This window comes from Callorhinus ursinus, unplaced genomic scaffold (assembly GCF_003265705.2).
Source record: "Callorhinus ursinus isolate GAN/ISIS: 27379988/994484 unplaced genomic scaffold, GSC_fseal_2.0 scaffold2, whole genome shotgun sequence".
Taxonomy (NCBI): domain Eukaryota; kingdom Metazoa; phylum Chordata; class Mammalia; order Carnivora; family Otariidae; genus Callorhinus; species Callorhinus ursinus.
Genome location: NW_027397064.1, coordinates 109,078,169 through 109,098,412, shown reverse-complemented (window position 1 = coordinate 109,098,412; position 20,244 = coordinate 109,078,169). Strand labels below are relative to the sequence as shown.

The following is a 20,244-nucleotide window of genomic DNA, read 5'->3' as shown; positions in this document are numbered from 1 at the left end:
CCACAGGATGATTATTAAGACTTGCTGAGGTGGGTAAGTGCACATCTATTTTGACTTCTCTGCAAGATCCTACTGTATGCGCTTGCCCCCATTTATCCATCTCTTTATTGCTGGTGTGCAGAGCCATGCAGTAATGCTGCAAAAAACAGTCCTATGCCACCTGGGGTCCTCACTGGTTCTTCTCCAGGGCAGAGATCTATGGGTGGGATGCAGGCTTCACCAGATAGTATGCGAACTTAAACTCTGCCAGCAGTGTGAAGCCCCTCTGCCCGCATCCCCTTCCACACTTGCCAGTGGCGAGATCTGAGATTGTTGGATCACCAGATAAAGGGCTTCTGTTGAGAAATTAAATATGGAGAGAGAGGAAGTGTATGTTGGGTGGAGATGAGAAGACAGAAGCCAGGGAAGGGGCTTCAGGGAAGACATGTGTCCCTGAAGAATGGTCTGTAGGTCAATGCAAGGATCCAGTTTCTCTTGCCACTTGGCATGATGATCTTATCTCAGATTTGCTCACTGTGCATGGAAACCTCCCTGACCCGTCCCAGCTGACCCTCTCCTGCTCCCACTACACTGTGCCCATACCCATTGCCACATCACACAATTGCTAGGTTGTGTCTGTTGGCTCACTGTCCCCACAGGACCCCAACCGTCTTGAAGAAGGGACTATGTTACTCATCTCCACAACCCCCAGAACTTTACAAGGGCCTGGCAGATAGTTGGTGTTCTATAAATAATTTTGAATAGCTTTAAAGTGCACTATTATAGCTTCCACCTGCGCATTTCTCCTAAATGAACTGAAAGAAGGGTGCTCTGGTTTCAGACACACACAGTTTAAGGAGAAGGAGCCAAATGGAGCCAGGAATAAAGGACCCCAGCAGAGCACTGAATGTTAGAGAAAGAAGTTTCGCCTTGACAATCTCCTACCCCTCCTCTGCCCTATGTTCTCTGACCATCCCCCCCCAGCTACTTCAGAGACACTTCTTCCCCCTCTCTCCCTCTTAGTTGTAAAATAAATTAATATGCTTTAGCTTTTTCTATAAGAAACTGATCTCAGTTCTCTTTCCCTTGTTAGAAAATTCTTATACTAATTTACTACTTCCAATTTTGTTCTATCTTGCTCAGATACAAGGAATGGTCCTCACACCAGAAAAGGGAAAAAAAGAACTTCAAGCCAGGCAAGTATGAAACAAGCTCAAATGTCTAAACTATAAGGGTAGGTGCACCGGGGAAGTAGTATTTTTCACAGCAAGAAGTTCAGGAAAGCCAGAACTAAAGTCAGGCTGATGACATAAAATTGATGGATGAAATGAAGAAAGTAAGATTCCCTAGTTCCTATTATACTTCTGTCTTGTCATTCCTGGAAAATGATCTCAGAAGCAAAGGGGTAGAAGGAAAGCCTACAATGAGTCAGGAGACCTAGGACAGTTGTGACCTGCCCCAGTCACCTTTTATAATAGATAACCCACACAGAATGCCTGGGGGAGGTTTCTGACAAATGTCTTCAGAACCCATTCTTTATGTTGTCCTCTCAAGCAATGAATCATTACTGGCTTGTATAAAGTCATGTGAAACCTGCTTTCAAGAAATATGTGAGGGATGAAGTGACACATGAACCAAGGCTGGAGTTTAGGGTATGCAAGGACTGAGGGGGTGGGTAGTAGACATACCTTAAAAAGAGGAACTACTAGACTAGAACTTGGAACTCTGAAGGACAGATGAACTCAAAGTCAGCTGGACTGGTGCAGGGAGTCATGAGACAACTCAGGAACAGTCCCAGTGGCAGACCCCCTTTAACCAAGTCTCTCTACCACCACTGTGGGAGTGGACAGCTACAGGAAGACAACAAGAAAAGTTATGCTAGGAGTTGCTGGGGAGAAGCAGACACTGATAGAAAAACCCAAGGAGCATTAACAAGGAGCACAAGGCAAGTAACTGTCAAGAGCATGAACCAAAAGTTCTGGTTATGTCCATGAGCCTGGCAGGCTAGCAAAGAGTGGGGGTGGGGCAGGCTTCCCTGAAGCCTTGAAGTGGCAAGTACAGTGAGTGGTTGAAGGAACCCAAGCTGCCTGTCCAAGTCCTCTGAATCTGGCCTATACCAGAGGATGGATGGGTCAGTTAATCTCATCAGGTTCACAGATGTAAAGAAGCCATAGGGAGGAAAGCATGTGATGGACAAGATGAATACCCAAAATGACTGTGATATGCTGGAGAAATAGGCTAAATCCAATTAGGATAGCAGTCAACAAAGATAAATATGAGATGTCCTTGGGCTAAAATCCAACTGCTTGAGTAAAAGATGGATAAGATACAGTATATAGCAGCATGTTTGACACTTTGGGTCTTTACTCAAGGAGTCAGAAGAAATATTGACTCTGCAAAGGTTAGCACAAACTTTGGTTGCACAGCAGTTAGTGCCTAGAACAATAGAGGTACAATCTTGGTCAACTCAGCTTGGGTTAGCCCTCCCCTGGAGTATGAGGCTGAGTTCATAGAGTCCACCTGTAGAGGGACCTGAGCAGAAGAAACTTGGTGGCATGTGACTGTGAGTCAGGACATGTTGTCACATGAATAAAAGTTAAAAACTGGGAGGTTTCTTCTGAAGGCAAAAAGACTCAGAGAGGATGTAAGAGCTATTTTCACATAAATGAAGGTACAATGGCAATAAGGATTTAGAACTAGCATCAGGACCAAGAGTGGAAGCCAGAAAAGACAGAACTTCAGCTCAAAGAAAGAAATCCTAGGACCCTTAGAGCTGCTTGAAAGAGAAGAGCTATCTCAGTAGACAGCATGTTCACCAGCAAAGATAATCTTTCAGGAGATTCCACAGAGAGAATCAAAAGGGGATGGGCAGGAAAGCAACCATTTACTTCCAACTCCAACTGCAGATTTCAGTCTTCTGAAAAATTCTCTCCAAATTTGTAAGAATGATGTTCATTCCTTGATTAAAACAGGAAAATGAGGCTCTGTTGTTTGTACTTTGGGTTGACTCAAATGTCATTTAAAAGCATTTCCATTTGTAAAACATCCTTAATCTATTTCATTAGGTGACAGAAAGCAGAGGAGATTTAAAAGGTACTGATTCATGACAGGCACTGTGCCATAAATATTTTTTATCTTTAACTTAATCCTAAACAACAACCTATGAGGTAAGTATTACTATTTGTCTTTAATGGATCAGAAAACTATGACTCATAGAAGTTACATAATTTGAGATTGGGCAGGCCATAAATGAGAAATCAAAGACTCAAAATGGCCTTCATGAGATTGTAAGCTTCTGACTGGTTTGTAAAAAACTGGAAAGTTTTTTACACCTTACAACAAAAAATTCTGAATAACTTGTGAAATCACCATTTTTCTTGGGTAAATAAGATATCTGAGGTTGCAGAACAAAACAACTAACCCAAAACCTAAATAATAGCAGATACCCCTAAGGAGAGATAGGACACAAGCACCTGTTTATTTGCAGCAGACAATGGACACTATTCAAAATTTTTAATTAATTGCTAAATGTTGAGCATGGACTAATGTGACAACTTCACTCTAAAATCAAGATAACACTGCAAGAATTTAAAGCCCCTATTGCACTGAGAGTGACCACAGCAACAAGAAAACCCAAACACAGCTCAACTTAAATTGACCCAAATTTCCACACTAATGACTCAGGAAAATGAGGGGAAAGATATCCGTTTCCAGGCAATAATACTAGTTACATTAGTTTCCACTCTCCTACAAAAGATGTCATATTAAAAATAAGAAGCATAAGATATACATATAAGTAAGAGAAGTGGGAAGAAAAAAAATATGATCAACAAGAACAGATTTCAATATAACATGAATGTTGAAGCTATCAGGAAATTTAAAATAACTATAATTAACATGTTAAAAAAGTGGAAAAAGTATTCGGCATGCATGATCAGATGGGGAACTTCAACAGAGATATAAAAATTATGAGGAAGAAGTCAGTGGGAATGCTAAAAGTGAAAAGTATGACAAAAGAGTTGAAAATGTTTTAATGGAGGATGCCTAGGTGCCTCAGTCAGTTAAGTGTCTGCTTTCAGCTCAGGTCATGATCTCAAGGTTCTGAGATAGAACCCCACAAGGGGCTCCTTGCTCAGTGGGGAGCCTGCTTCTCCCTCTGTCTGCCACTCCCCCTGCTTGTGCTCTCTCTCTGACAAATAAATAAATAAAACCTTTAAAAATAATAATAATAATAATTTTTTAAAAGAATGCTTTAATGGCCTCAAAAATAAAATCAATACAGCTGAGGAAATAATCACTAAGCTGAGAGATAGGCCAATATAAATTATGTAAACTAAAACACAAAAAGAAAAAAATAGAGTAAAAAACCAGAATACCCAAAAGCTGTTGGATAATATAAAACAGTCTAACATACATGCATGTTGGATAATACAAAACAGTCTAACATCCTTCCCAGAAGGAAAGAAGAGGAACAGGGCAGAAAAACATATTTGAACAGATAATGGCCAAAAATTAATAACAGACACCAAACCACAGACCCAAACCCTCAAAGAGTACCAAACAGAATAAATACACCCACGCCTTAAAAAATAGATAAACATATTATATTCAAACTCTTGAAAACCAAAGATAAAGATAAAATCTTGAGGGCAGCGACAAGGAAGGGGAAGACACTATATATAGAGAAACAAATATAAGAATTACAGAAGACATTCATCAGAAACTAGACAAGTCTGAAGACAATAACAACGACATATGTAAAGAGCCAAAAGGAACAAAAAATCAATTACATATTCAATAAAACACCTTTTTAAAATTGCGAAGATTGTTTGCTTTGGCAGTACATACACTAAAGTTGGAATGACACAGAGGTTAGCATGGCCCCTGCACAAGGATGGCAAGCAAATTTGTGAAGTGTTCCATATTTTTTTAAAAAATACATAAAATTAAGGAGAAATAAAAATATATTCATCAAAGTGAAAAAATCAATTTCTAGTGTACCTAGAAATGTAGAAGGAAGTTCTTCAGATAGAAGAAATATGATACAAAAGCCTGGATCTATATAAAGAAATGAAGGACTGCCAATGACATAAGTGAAATGTCATAATACTAATTCCGCTCTAAAAGTTAACTTATGTCTAAAAAGGGTCAATAAAATCTTTCTGTGAAGAATCAAATAGTAAATATTTTAGGCTCTGTGAACCACATATAGTCTCTTTCACATATTCTTTGTTTTTTTCGTTTTTTTTAATTTTTTTTATTTTATTATGTTATGTTAGTCACCATACAATACATCATTAGTTTTTGATGTGGTGAACCACGATCCATTTTTTTTGTATAACACCCAGTGCTCCATGCAGTACGTGCCCTCCTTAATACCCATCACAGAATTGACCAATCCCCCACTCTCCTCCCCTGTAGAATCCTCAGTGCGTTTCTCAGAGTCCAGTCTCTCATGGTTCATCTCTCCCTCCGATGTCCCCCTCCTTCATTTTTCCCTTCCTTCTCCTAATGTCCTCCATGCTATTCCTTATGTTCCACAAATAAGTGAAACCATATGATAATTGACTTTCTCTGCTTGACTTATTTCACTTAGCATAATCTCTTCCAGTCCCATCCATGTTGATGTAAAAGTTGGGTATTCATCCTTTCTGATAGCTGAGTAATATTCCATTGTATATATGGACCACATCTTCTTTATCCATTCCTCTGTTGAAGGGCCATCTCATCTCTTTCCACAGTTTAGCTATTGCGGACATTTCTGCTATGAACATTGGGGTGCATATGGCCCTTCTTTTCACTACATCTGTGTCTTTGGGGTAAATACCCAGGAGTGCAATAGCTGGGTCATAAAGGTAGCTCTATTTTTAATTTTTTGAGGAACCTCCACACTTTTCCACAGTGGCTGTACCAACTTGCATTCCCACCAACAATGTAAGAGGGTTCCCCTTTCTCCACAACCTCTCCAACATTTGTTGTTCCTTTCCCTGTCCATTTTTGCCATTCTAACTTGTGTAAGGTGGTATCTCAATATGGTTTTGATTTGAATTTCCCTGATGGCTAATGATGATGAACATTTTTTCATGTGCCTGTTAGCCATTTGTATGTTGTTATTTTTTAATCTGTTATGTTTTGTTCTGAATTTCTTAAAACCTTTTAAAATGTAAAAACCATTATTAGCTTGAAGACTATACACACACAGGCTTCAGGGGCTCCACTTCTGGGAAAATGAAATAAATAAGTGTTTCTCTATTCTCCAGATGTTTATCTGCTAAGTATAACTAAAGCTCTGGACATTACATATAAGACAAACATCAGAAGACTGAACAGTGAGGAGAAAACACAAGATGAGCTACTCACTGAGGGACCCATGGGAAAACAATGCTACACCTCTTGGGTTTTATTTTTGCCTCATATATCTGACTTGTGGTAGAAGATAACTACCAAAACCAGAAACAAGAACAGATTTTTCAAACTCCCAATAAAAGCTTAATTTTATTGGGAGTTTGAAATTAATTAAAGACCAACAAAGGGACTGTCCAGCAAGACAGAGAACTTTTAGACAAAAACTACACAAACCTAGCCAAACACCACAGAAAAACAGTGGTTCTACTGCACTCAGACTAGCAAGGTCCAGGGGAGAGCTGGACTTTAACTTAACTCCCATCAGAGAGCTGTCAGAGAAGGCTGAGTCTGACTTTCATTGCCCTGAGCAATAAGGTAACACAACACTAAGTGGGAGTCTGGATTTCCACTCTCCACTGACAGAAAGGAGGTGCCCTTGCAGCTCTCAAAGGGTGGAATCAGAGGCAGACTAGTGGAGAGTCATGACGTTTACCACTGCCCAATGGTAAGGAGACCAATACCCTTGGCCTCAATGGAGGCCATATGAGGAATAGTAATGACTAATTCCTATACTCCCAGCCATGGTAGTATCAAAAAAGATCTAGTGAAGGGCCAAATTACCAAACCAAAAATTTCCAGGTTTCAGTTGGAAATCACTTGTCATAACAAGAACCAATAAAATGTCAGCCTGAATGAAAAGAGACAGCAATAGAAACAAAACTGAGATGACAGAGATATTCAAATTACCTTACAAAGATTTTAAAGCAGTCATCATTACAATGCTTCAATAAATAATTATAAACATGCTTGAAACAAATAAAAAACAGGAAAAGTTTCAGCAGAGATATAAAAGATACAAAGAAGAACCCAGGTGTGGCGGAGGAGCATGAAACCTAAATTTCGTGTGGTCCCAGGAATTCACCTAGATAGAGATCAAACCATTCTGAACACCTATGAAATCAACAGAAGATAGAAGAAAAGAATAGCAGCAACTCTCTGAACAGAAAAGCGACTACTTTCTGGGAGGTCTCTTCTGATTTGTTTAGTGTATATTTTCTGGGGACATTGTTACCCTGTTAGCATTTTGTTCTCCCATTCATCTATTCTCCTCTGGACAAAATGACAAGACGGAAATCACCTCAAAAAAAAAAAAAAAAGAAGAGGCAGTACCGACTGTGAGGGACCTAATCAATACAGACATTAGTAAGATGTCAGAACTAGAGTTCAGAATGATGATTTTAAAGATACTAGCTGGGCTTGAAAAAAGCAAGGAAGGTATTAGAGAAACGCTTTCTAGAGAACTAAATAACTAAAATCTAAACAAGTTGAAATCAAAAAGGCTATTAATGATGAGGTAAAATCAAAAATGGAGGCTCTAACTGCTAGGATAAATGAGGCAGAAGAGAGAATTAGGGATATAGAAGACCAAATGATGGAAAAATAAAGAAGCTGAGAAAAGAGAGATAAACAACTACTGGATCACGAGGGCAGAATTTGAAACATAAGTGATACCATAAGATGAAACTATATTAGAATAATTGGGATCCCAGAAGAAGAAAAGAGAGAGGGTGGCGGAAGGTACACTGGAGCAATTATAGCAGAGAACTTCCCTAATTTGGGGAAGGAAACAGGCATCAAAATCCAGGAAGCACAGAGAACCCCCCTCAAAATCAATAAAAATAGGTCAACACCCCGACATCTAAGAGTAAAACTTACGAGTCTCAGAGACAAAGAGGAAATCCTGAAAGCAGCTTGGGACAAGACCTGTAACCTACAATGGTAGAAACATTAGATTGACAACAGACCTATCCACGGAGACTTGGCAGTCCAGAAAGGACTAGCATGATATATTCAGAGCACTAAATGAGAAAATATGCAGTCAAGAAACTATAACAAGCAAGGCTGTCATTGAAAATAAGAGCGATAAAAAGCTTCCAGGACAAACAAAAACTAAAGGAATTTGCAAACATGAAACCAGCCCTACAAGAAATATTGAAAGGGGTCCTCTAAGCAAAGAGAGAGCCTAAAAGTAACATAGAACCAAAAGGAACACAGACAATATACAGTAACAGTCACTTTACAGGCAATACAATGGCACTAAATTAATATCTTTCAATAGTTACCCTGAATGTAAATGGGCTAAATGCCCCAATCAAAAGACATAGCCTATAAGATTGGGTAAAAAAACAAGACCCATTGATATGCTGTCTACAAGAGACTCATTTTAGACCCAAAGACACCCCCACATTGAAAGTGAAGGGGTGGAAAACTATTTACCATGCTAATGGACACCAAAAAAGCTGGGGTGGCATCCTTGTATCAAACAAATTAGATTTTAAACCAAAGCCTATAATAAGAGATGAGGAAGGACAATATATCATACCTAAAGGATCTATCCAACAAGAAGATCTAACAATCGTAAATATCTAGGCCCTTAACATGGGAGCAGCCCATTATATAAACCAATTAATTACAAAAGCAAAAAAACACATGGACAACAATAATAATAGTAGGGGTTTAACACCCCTCTCACTGAAATGGACAGATCATCTAAGCAAAAGATCAACAAGGAAATAAAGACTTTAAATGACACACTGGACCAAATAGACTTCACAGGTATATTCATAACATTCCATCCCAAAGCAACAGAATACACATTCCTCTCTAGTGCCCATGGAACATTCTCCAGAATAGATCACATCCTAGGTCACAAATCAGGTCTCAACCGGTACCAAAAGATTGGGATCATTCCATGCATATTTTCAGACCACAATGCTGTGAAACTAGAACTCAATCACAAGAGGGAAGTTGGAAAGAACTCAAATACATGGAGGCTAAAGAGCATCCTACTAAAGAATGAATGGGTCAACCAGGAAATTAAAGAAGAATTAAAAAATTCATGGAAACAAATGAAAATGAAAATACAACTGTTCAAAAACTTTGGGATAACGCAAAGGCAGTCCTAAGAGGAAAGTATATGCAATGCAAGCCTTTCTCAAGAAACAAGAAAGGTCTCAAATACCCAGCCTAACCCTACACCTAAAGGAGCTGGAGAGAGAACAGCAAATAAAGCCTAAACCCAGCAGGAGAAGAGAAATAGTAAAGATCGAGCAGAAATCAATGAAATAGAAACCGAAAGAACAGTAGAACAGATCAACGAAACTAGGAGCTGGTTCTTTGAAAGAATTAACAAGATTGATAAAACCCTGGCCAGACTTATCAAAAAGAAAAGAGAAATGACCCAAATAAATAAAATCATGAATGAAAGAGGAGAGATCACAACCAACACTAAAAAATTCAAACAATTATAGGAACATATTATGACCAACTATATGCCAGCAAATTAGATAACATGGAAGAAATGGATGCATTCCTAGAGTTGTATCAACTACCAAAAGAATCAGGAAGAAATAGAAAACCTGAACAGACCTATAACCTCCAAGGAAATTGAAGCAGTCATCAAAAATCTCCCAACAAACAAAAACCCAGGGCCAGATGGCTTCCCAGAGGAAATCTATCAGACATTTAAGAAGAATTAATACCTATTCTTCTGAGACTGTTTTAAAAAATAGAAATGGAAGGAAAACTTCCAAACTTGTTTTATAAGGCCACCATTACCTTGATCCCAAAACCAGACAAAGACCCCATCAAAAAGGAGAAATACAGACCAATATCCCTGATGAACATGGATGCAAAAATTCTCACCCAAATACTAGCCAATAGGATCCAACAGTACATTAAAAGGGTTACTCACCACGACCAAGTGGAATTTATCCCTGGGCTGCAAGGTTGGTTCAACATCCACAAATCAATCAATGTGATACAATACATTAATAAAAGAAAGAACAAGAACCATATGATCCTCTCAATAGATACAGAAAAGGCATTTGACAAAGTACAGCATCGTTTCTTGATCAAAACTCTTCAGAGTATAGGGATAGAGGGCACATACCTCATATCATAAAAGCCATCTATGAAAAACCCACAGCAAATATCATTCTCAATAGGGAAATCTGAGAGCATTCCCCCTAGGGTCAGAAACATGGCAGGGATGCCCACTATCACCACTGCTATTCAATATAGTATTAGAAGTCCTAGCCACAGCAATCAGACAACAAAAAGAAATCAAAGGCATCCAAATTGGCAAAGAAGAAGTCAAACTCTCACTCTTTGCAGATGATATGATACTCTATGTGGAAAACCCAAAAGACTCCACCCCAAAACTGCTAGAACTCATACAGGAATTCAGTAAAGTGGCAGGACATAAAATTAATGCACAGAAATCAGTGGCATTCCTATACACCAACACAAGACAGAAGAAAGAGAAATTAAGGAGTCGATCCTCTTTACAATTGCACCCAAAACCATAAGATACCTAGGAATAAATCTAACCAAAGAGGCAAAGAATCTGTACTCAGAAAACTATAAAATACTCATGAAACAAATTGAGGAAGACACAAAGAAATGGAAAAACGTTCCATGCTCATGGGTTGGAAGAACAAATATTGTGAAGATGTCAATGCTACCTAGAGCAATCCACACATTCAATGCAATCCCTATCAAAATACCATCCACTTTTTTCAAAGAAATGGAACAAATAATCCTAAAATTTGTATGGAACCAGAAAAGACCCTGAATAGCCAGAGGAAAGTAGAAAAAGAAAAGTAAAGCTGGCGGCATCACAATTCCGGACTTCAAGCTCTATTACAAAGCTGTCATCATCAAGACAGTATGGTACTGGCACAAAAACAGACACATAGATCAGTGGAACAGAATACAGAGCCCAGAAATGGACCCTCAACTCTATGGTCAACTAATCTTCGACAAAGCAGGAAAGAATGTCCAATGGAAAAAAGGCAGTCTCTTCCACAAATGGTGTTGGGAAAATTGGACAGTCACATGCAGAAGAATGAAACTGGACCATTTCCTTACACCACACACAAAAATAGACTCAAAATGGTTGAAAGACCTAAACATGAGACAGGAGTCCATCAACATCCTAAAGGTGAACACAGGCAGCAACCTCTTCAACCTCAGCCGCAGCAACTTCTTCCTAGAAACATCGCCAAAGGCAAGGGGAGCAAAGGCAAAAATGAACTACTGGGGCTTTATCAAGATAAAAAGCTTTTGCACAGCAAAAGAAACAGTGAACAAAACCAAAAGACAACCGACAGAATGGGAGAAGATATTTGCAAATGACATATCAGATAAAGGGCCAGTATCCAAAATCTATAAAGAACTTATCAGACTCAACACCCAAAGAACAAATAATCTAATCAAGAAATGGGTATAAGACATGAACTGACATTTTTCCAAAGAAGACATCCAAATGGCCAACAGACACATGAAAAAGTGCTCAACGTCGCTCGGCATCAGGGAAATCCAAATCAAAACCTCAATGAGATATCACCTCACACCAGTCAGAATGGATAAATTTAACAAGTCAGGAAATGACAGATGCCACGGGATGCTGAGAAAGGGAAACCCTCCTACACTGTTGGTGGGAATGCAAGCTGCTGCAATCACTCTGAAAAACAGTATGGAGGTTCCTCAAAAAGTTGAAAATAGAGCTACCATATGACCCAGCAATTGCACTACTCGGTATTTACCCCAAAGATACAAAGGTAGTGTTCCGAAGAGGTACGTGCACCCCGATGTTTATAGCAGCAATGTCCACAATAGCCAAACTATGGAAAGAGCCAAGATGTCCTTCACCAGATGAATGGAAAAAGAAGATGTGATATATATATATATATATATATATATATATATATATATATATATACACACAATGGAATATTATGCAACCATCAAAAGGAATGAAATCTTGCCATTTGCAAAGACGTGGATGGAACTGGAGGGTATTATGCTGAGCGAAATAAGTCAATCAAAGAAAGACATGTATCATATGATCTCACTGATATGAGGAATTCTTAATCTCAGGAAACAAACTGAGGGTTGCTGGAGTGGTGTGGGGTAGGAGGGATGGGGTGGCTGGATGATAGACTTTGGGGAGGGTATGTGCTATGGTGAGTGCTGTGAATTGTGTAAGACTGTTGAATCACAAACCTGTACCTCTGAAACAAATAATACATTATATGTTTAAAAAAGAAAAAGAAGAAGAAGATAGCAGGAAGGGAAAATTGAAGGGGGGGAAATCGGAGGGGGAGATGAACCATGAGAGACTATAGACTCTGAGAAACAAAGTGAGGGTTCTAGAGGCACGGGGGGTGGGGTGATGAGTTAGCCTGGTGATGGGTATTAAAGAGGGCATGTACTGCATGGAGCACTCGGTGTTATATGCAAACAATAAATCATGGAACACTACACCAAAAACTAATGATGTAATGTATGGTGATTAACATAACATAATAAAATTAAATTAAATAAAAAAAACAAAGAAGAACCCAAAAGAAATTAAAGAACTAAAATATAATATCCTAAATAATATAATCAATGGATGGGCTCACAGCAGAATGGAGGGAACAGAGAAAAGAATCAGTAAACTTGAAGGTAAAACAATAGTAATTACCCAACTAGATTGATAGAGAAAAAATATACTGAAAAAAAATGAACAGAGCCTCAGAGACATACAAGATTATAGCAAATGATCAAATATATCATTGGAGCCCAAAAGAAAAAAAGAAAGAGAATGAGACTGAAAAAGCATTTAAATAAATAATGACTGAAATTTTTCCAAATTTGGCAAAAAAACAAGATTCAAAAAGCTTAGAGAATTCCAGACAGGATAAACCCAAAGAAATTAACTCCAAAATGCATCATAGTCAAATTTCTGAAAAGTAAAGACAAACAAAAATATATTGAAAGCAGCAAGGGAGCAATTATACCTTACCTATAAGAGAAAACAATTCAAATGACAGCATATTTATCATTACAAATAGGGAGGAACTAGCACAATATTTTTCAAGTGCTGAAATATAAAAAACCAAAATTATACATCCAGAGAAAATATCCTTCAGATATCCTTCAGAATTAAGAGGAAATCAAGACATTCTCAGACAAAGGAACTAAGAAAATTTGTTATGCTGAGAAAGGGGAACCCTCCTACACTTTCAGCCTACCTGAAAGAAATGGCTAAAGGGAGTTTTCTGAACAGAATGGAAATGTTGAAAGAAGGGCTCCTACAACATTAGAGTGGGAAAAAGCAAAGAAAAAAATCAAATAAAAGAATAAAAAAAAAATACACACACACACTAAACCTCTTGGGGCACCTGGGTGGCTCAGTCGGTTGAGTGTCTGCCTTCAGCTCAGGTCATGATCTCAGAGTCCTGGGATGGAGCCCCACATTGGGCTTCCTGCACAGTGGGGAGTCTGCTTCTCCCTCTCTGTCTGACCCCCACTCCCCCACCTGTGTGCTCTCTCTCTCTGCAAATAAATAAAATCTTTTTAAAAAAAGAATCAAAACATGGGTAAATATAATACATTTTCATTCTCCTTTTGAATGTTCTAAATTATGTTTGAAAGTTGAGTGAAAATTATAACACTGTTGTATGTGGTCCTAAATGTGTGTAGAGGAAATATGTAGAACAAATATAATACAAATTTGAACTTAAGAACTTAAAGGGAGAAGATTTCTATACTTTCCTCAATCTGGTAAAGTGTGGATAACTGTAGGCTCTGATTAGTTATGTATATATAATTTAATACATAGAGATACCACAAAAATATCTATCCAAAATATTTACTTAAAAATACTATAAATGTGAAGAAAAGGAAACTCTCATGCCACAGTTGGTGGGAATGCAAGTTGATTGCAGCCACTATGGAAAACAGTATGAGGCTTCCTCAAAAAATTAATAAAACAACTATCATATGATCCAGTACTTCTACTCCTGGGTATTTACCCAGAGAAAATGAAAACATTAATTCAAAAGATACATGCACCTTTATGTTTATTGCAGTATAATTTACAATAGCCAAGATATGAAAGCAAGTGTCCATCAGTAGGTGAATGGATAAAAAAGAAGTGATACACACACACACACACACACACACACACACAGGAATACTACTCAGCCATAGAGAATGATGAGATCTTGCCATTTGTGACATGAATAGACTTAGAGGGCATTATGCTAAGTGAAATAAGTCAGACAAAGACAAATACCATATGATTTCACTATAAGTGGAATCTGAAAAACAAACAGACTCAAATACTGAGAACTGGTGGTTGCCGAAGGAAAGGTGGATGGGGGGATGGGTGAAATAAGTGAAGGAGGTTAAGAGGTACAAACTTCCAGTTATAAAATAAATAAGTCATGAAGATGAAAATACAGCATAGGGAATATAGTCAGTAATACTGTAATAGTGTTGCATGGTGACAGATGGTGACTACACTCATTGTGATGAGCACTGAGTAATGTATAGAATTATTGAATCACTAGTATAACATTGCATGTCAACTGTACTTCAATAATAAATAATAAAAACACTATAGATAAATTAAAATTATAAAAAAGAAGTAACCCACAAGGAAAAAAATAAAAAGAAAACAGACATGAAAAAGAGAATGGAAAACAAAAATTAAAACAGCAGACTTAAACCCTAAAACGTAAATAATTATATTAAATGTATATATTCTAAATTCAGAGGGGATAAAAGATAACCCAACTTTATGCTGCCAATCAGAAATTCACTACAATTATAATGGTATAGGGAGGTTGGTGTTAAAAGGATATGAAAAGATATACCACACAAATATTAATCAAAAGAAAGCATGATGACTATATTAGCCAGATAAAGTAAACATCAGAGCAAAGAAAATTAGCAGAGACAGAGAGTGATGTAACATAATGATAAAAGGGTCAATCCACCAAAAAGACATAGGAATCCTAAATGCATCCTCGTCAAACAACAGAGCTACAAAATATGTGGAGCAAAATTGATAGAATTTTAAAAAGAAATAGATAAATCCTTATTTTTGACATTGGGATTTCAACACCCATCTCTCAACAATAGAAAGACAAGAGACAAAACCAGCAAGGAATAGAACATAACAAAACCATCAACCAAAAGGATCTAATCAAAATTTACCAAAATCTTCAACCAGCAAAAACAGAATACACATTTTTTCAAATACCCGTGGAACATACACCAAGCTAAACCATATCTTGAGTCATAAAACACACCTCAAAGATTAAAATCCTATATTATGTGTTCTCTAACTATAATAGTATCAAAAGAACAGAAATAAAAGAGCATAAAGATAACAGAAAAGTCCCCAAACACTTGGAAACTAAGCGACACCTAAATAAGTTATGGGTAAAATAGAAATCTCAGGGTGCCTGCGTGGCTCAGTCATTAAGCATCTGCCTTCAGCTCAGGTCATGATCCCGGGGTCCTGGGATCGAGACCCATCGGACTCCCTGCTCTGCAGGAAGCCTGCTTCTCCCTCTCCCACTCCCCCTGCTTGTGTTCTCTCTCTCGCTGTGTGTCTCTGTCAAATAAATAAAATCTTTAAAAAAAATAGAAATCTCAATAGAAATTTAGAAACATATTGAGCTGAAAGAAAATAAATATACAATGCATCAAAATTTGTGGGATAGAGCTAAAGAAGCATGTATATAAGTCTGCTTGGGTTACCATAACAAAATACCACAAAAATTGATGAAAAGTTCAATAAAATTGACAAACCTCTAGCAAGAAAAAAGGGAAAAGACACAAATTACTCATATAAGGAATGACAGGAGATGTCATTAAAGACCTGGCAGACATCAAAAGATAATAAAAATATTGCAAACAACTCTCTCTATATAAATTTGACAATTTGATGAAATGGGTCAATTCTTCAAAAAGTAAAAACTACCATAACTCATACAATATGAAATAGATATTTTGAAAGGCCTATAACTACTAAAGAAATTGAATTCATAGTTAAGTTCTACCCCTAAAAAATCTCTAGGTCAATATAATCTCATTGGAGAATTCTACCAAATATTTAAAGAACACTAATTCTATACAATATTTTCGGAAAATAGAAGAGGAAGGAACACTTCCCAATTAATTTTATAAGGTTAGTGTTACCTCAATACTAAAAGTAAAAATAAAAAACAGTACAATAAAGGAAAACTACAGACTGAATATGGACAAAAATAATTAACAAAATATTAGCAAGTAGAATACAGCAATGTATGAAATATAGCATATCCAAGTAGAATATATTCCAGGAATGCAAGGGTAGTTCAAATATTGAAAATCAATCAACATCATCCATTATATTAACAGACTAAGAAGAAAAATCACATTAGCATTTTAATTGGTGCAGAAAACTGATTCAGCAAAATTTAACCTCAATTCATGACAGTAATTCTCGGACACCTAGGAATAAAAGAGAACTTCCACAATATGATCAAGAGCACCTACCAAAAATACCTACAACTTACCATTGTACTTGGTTGTGAAGGACTGAGGCTTTCTCCCTAAGACTGGAAACAAAGCAAATACAGCCCCTGTCACCACTCTTACTCAACATAGTGCTGGAAGTCCTGCCCCCTGCAATATGGTAAGAAAGAAAAGGAACACAGAACAAAAAGGAAGGACTAAAACAGTCACTATGTGCAGGTGACATTATGATCTCTGTAGAAATTCCCAAGGAATCTGCAAAAATAAAATCCTAGAACTAATAAGTAAGCTTAGTAAAGTCACAGGAATGAACATCAACATACAAAAATCAATTATATTTCTAGAGTCTAACAATGAACACTTGAACAACAAAATTTTAAAATATATTATTTAAAATGACTCAAAAATGAAATGCTTAGGTATAAATCTAACAAAATATGTATAGATGTTGTATTCTAAAAAATAAAAAATACTGATGAAAGAAATCAAAGATCTAAATAAATGGAGACATATGCCATTTTCATGTTCTAGAAATCTTAATATAAGTAAAGAAGTCAATACTCCCCACACTGTTATACATGTTTGGTACAATTTCTATCAAAATCCCAGCATGGTTTTACAGATTTTTATGGATAAATTTATATGAAAATGGAAAGGAACAAGAGAGTTAAACCCTTTTGAAAAAAAAAAAGAGAATAAAGTTGGGAGTTTTCAGTCTATCTGACTTCAAAACTTATTATATATTTCTTAACTTGTGTGTGGGTTTTAAATTTGAGGACTGTCTTTGCTCTTGGTTGAGCTGCTCTGGAAATCAGAAAAGCAAATCCTACTCCCTGAAAGGGAATATGTAGTCACACCTGGAGGTGGGGTGCAGGAGCTCACCCCTGGATGGCTGTTCAGACCATGGAGCCTTAGAAATACAGGCTAGGGCAGCTTTCAGGGTCTCAGAGTCCATCTTACCCACTCAGCTGACTGATGAAGGAATAGCTGTCCACTGTTATGTTGGACATCTCCAGCCCCAAGTGATGCATAAGGTTGGGACTTGACCAGACCCTGTAGGAGACAGACTGGAGGAAGTAAGCCTGGGCCTTGCGCTCACAGAGATGGCCTCTGAGATGTGGAGAGGGGCTCCAAACATGACAGAGAAAAACCTATAAAGTTATCCACCTGCAGTAGAACTAGGTGCTAGAGTTGACCTCTATCTGCAGGGGCTCTGAGGAAACAGTCCAGTGAGCCCACAGTAATGGTTGCCCAGGGGCGGGCATGGTCAGCACCAGCCCTAAGCATGGAGAAGGCCAACTGACCTGTTATGAGCAGACTGAATCCCAGCACCATCATTTTATAGCTGGTGATGCTGGCTGTATATCACCTCTCTTTACCTCAGTTTCCTCATCTGTAAATAGGGCTTAATGTGGTAAGACTCAGCATAACATTGTTATTCTGCCATTCATGGGTTGTGTGATCATTTTTCTCAGTCTCAGCAAGACTCAGTTTTTTCACCTTTAAAATGAGGAGAGGTATCTTTACCTCCTCTCAAGTATTGAAAGGGTTAAATGCTATGCTTTTAGAGTAAGGGGTCCAGTGCAGACCTCATACAGAACAGAAGCTCGGTGTTTCTTGGATACAGGAGCAGAGGGAGAAAGAGAACACCTTCCATCCCTCCTGGTACCCAGCCACCCCTATCCTCTTTGTCATGTCTTCCCTGGACCTTTGGACCATCCAGCTCACCCCTGGGTTCCCAGGCTGGCCTTCTAAGTCTCTCTTCCACATGGCCACCATATCTAATCACAGCTCTCCTCTGCTCAAACTCCTTCAGTGGTTCCCAAGTACCAGGAGAAAGCACCCACATGCCTTATGCTGAACTGTCAGGCCTCTGGCAGTCGGAGCCCACCAGACTACACAGCCTTACTCTATATCCTCCCAACCTGACCTCCTAAAGCCCCCACTCCCCAAATCTTGGACACTCTGTATTTCCCCAAAGACTCTCCCTTTCAGTCCACTGGAGACAGACTCAGCTCATAGCTCCTTCTGAGCTTGCCTCAGGTGTCCTTGACCCTTCTCCCTTTGGGCTTCCACAGCAGCCAGGCAAATACCTGCCTCCCTCATGGCACTTAGAGCTTCTTAACCTAAGTGCATCTTTTCATGTCTGTGTCACATGCAGGTGGTGAACAGTTTCAGATTGAGCCTTATGGTCTTATTTATGTATCTCTGTAACCTCAGCCATAATAGGTCTCAGCATGAAAGTGTTCAGTGGATGTTTGTAGAAGGAAGGGAAGGAGAGAGGGAGGCAGGAAGAAGGAGGGAGGGAGGAACTAAGGGGGGGAACAGAAGGGGTAGGGAAGGAGGAAAGGGACAAGCAGGGCAGGGAGGGAGAAAGTTAGCAGTTAGTTAGTTAGTTGTAAAAACGAGACCAAAGAGAACCATTTGACCCACAGGAATAGAATCGAACTTGACTTTGTGAGCCTACACTTGAGCAAATTAAATCAGAGCCTGAGAAGCAAGTTCATGCTCAGGCCATGATGCCAAGAAATGAAATGGCTCCCATCCATCTTGTGCCTCTCTTTTGTTATCCAAATTATACCGTGAAAGGCAGAAGCAGCATAATGAGGCCCTATGCATTCTTGGAGGGGGGGGAAGGAGGGAACAAAGGCCCCCAACCTTCCAAGAAGGAGGTGCCCTCATTTTCTTGGGCAGCCCAGCTTCCTTTGAAATCAAGAAAGTAGCACAAATCTACTGTCATGGCAACCACTCTTAAGCCATCCTGGGAAGTGGCAACTTACTGTAAGTGCTCCAGAGACCAGGTTCCCCCAATTTCCAGGCTGCCTGGGAATAGAAGCCCTTTAAAAGGAGAGATAGATCGCATCTTTTAAGCCCTGGTCCATCCACAGTGATGGATGGGGAACGCCTCCATCCTCACCCACCACCTGCTCCATCATAGGATGTAATTTCCCTGTCCTGAACTCCAGTTTGAAAGCAGACTATAACTATAAACCAGAAGAGCAGCTAACAAAGGCTCATGCATAAATAGACAAAAGGAGACATCAGCTCTTGGCTCACATTGAACACTGAACCTATGACTATCTGTGACACCAGATGGAGGTACATCTCCGTCCTCCCCCCTGGAGCTGACATTCACCTGACCCAACAGGCCCGGATCCAGTGTAGACTTTGAGCATATCACCTTGGTTGAGGGTTCCTTGGGACCAGGAACTGTAGTAAGAACCTTATGCATATTATCATTTACTCATGGTCACGACCCTACAAAGAAAGTATCATAAGTGAGTTGTGCACATCACAAAGCTTGTATGGCAGAGGTGGCTATGGGTCCAACAAAATTCATTCTCCCTTTTATCTTCAGTAATAGAACTGCAGCCTGACACATGGCTGCATAGTAATACTACACACCCCAGCCTCCCTTACAGTCAGGCAGGGCCCAATGGGAGAAGAGTAGGGTCACATATAGACCAAAGCCCTTATAACTGGGTGCTTGCCTCCACAATCCCATCCCTCTTCGTACTAACCTGATCCTGGAAGGATTTAATCCAGTCTTCATCATGC

General features: G+C 38.7%; 1 non-coding gene across 1 annotated transcript; it reads left to right on the top strand.

Annotated features, from left to right (window-relative positions):
• The first annotated feature begins 4,806 nt into the window (after positions 1-4,806).
• LOC112813225 (U6 spliceosomal RNA) lies at positions 4,807-4,908 on the top strand. Its single transcript, XR_003205478.1, has one exon. It is a non-coding gene; the product is annotated as a U6 spliceosomal RNA (small nuclear RNA).
• Positions 4,909-20,244: the final 15,336 nt, after the last annotated feature.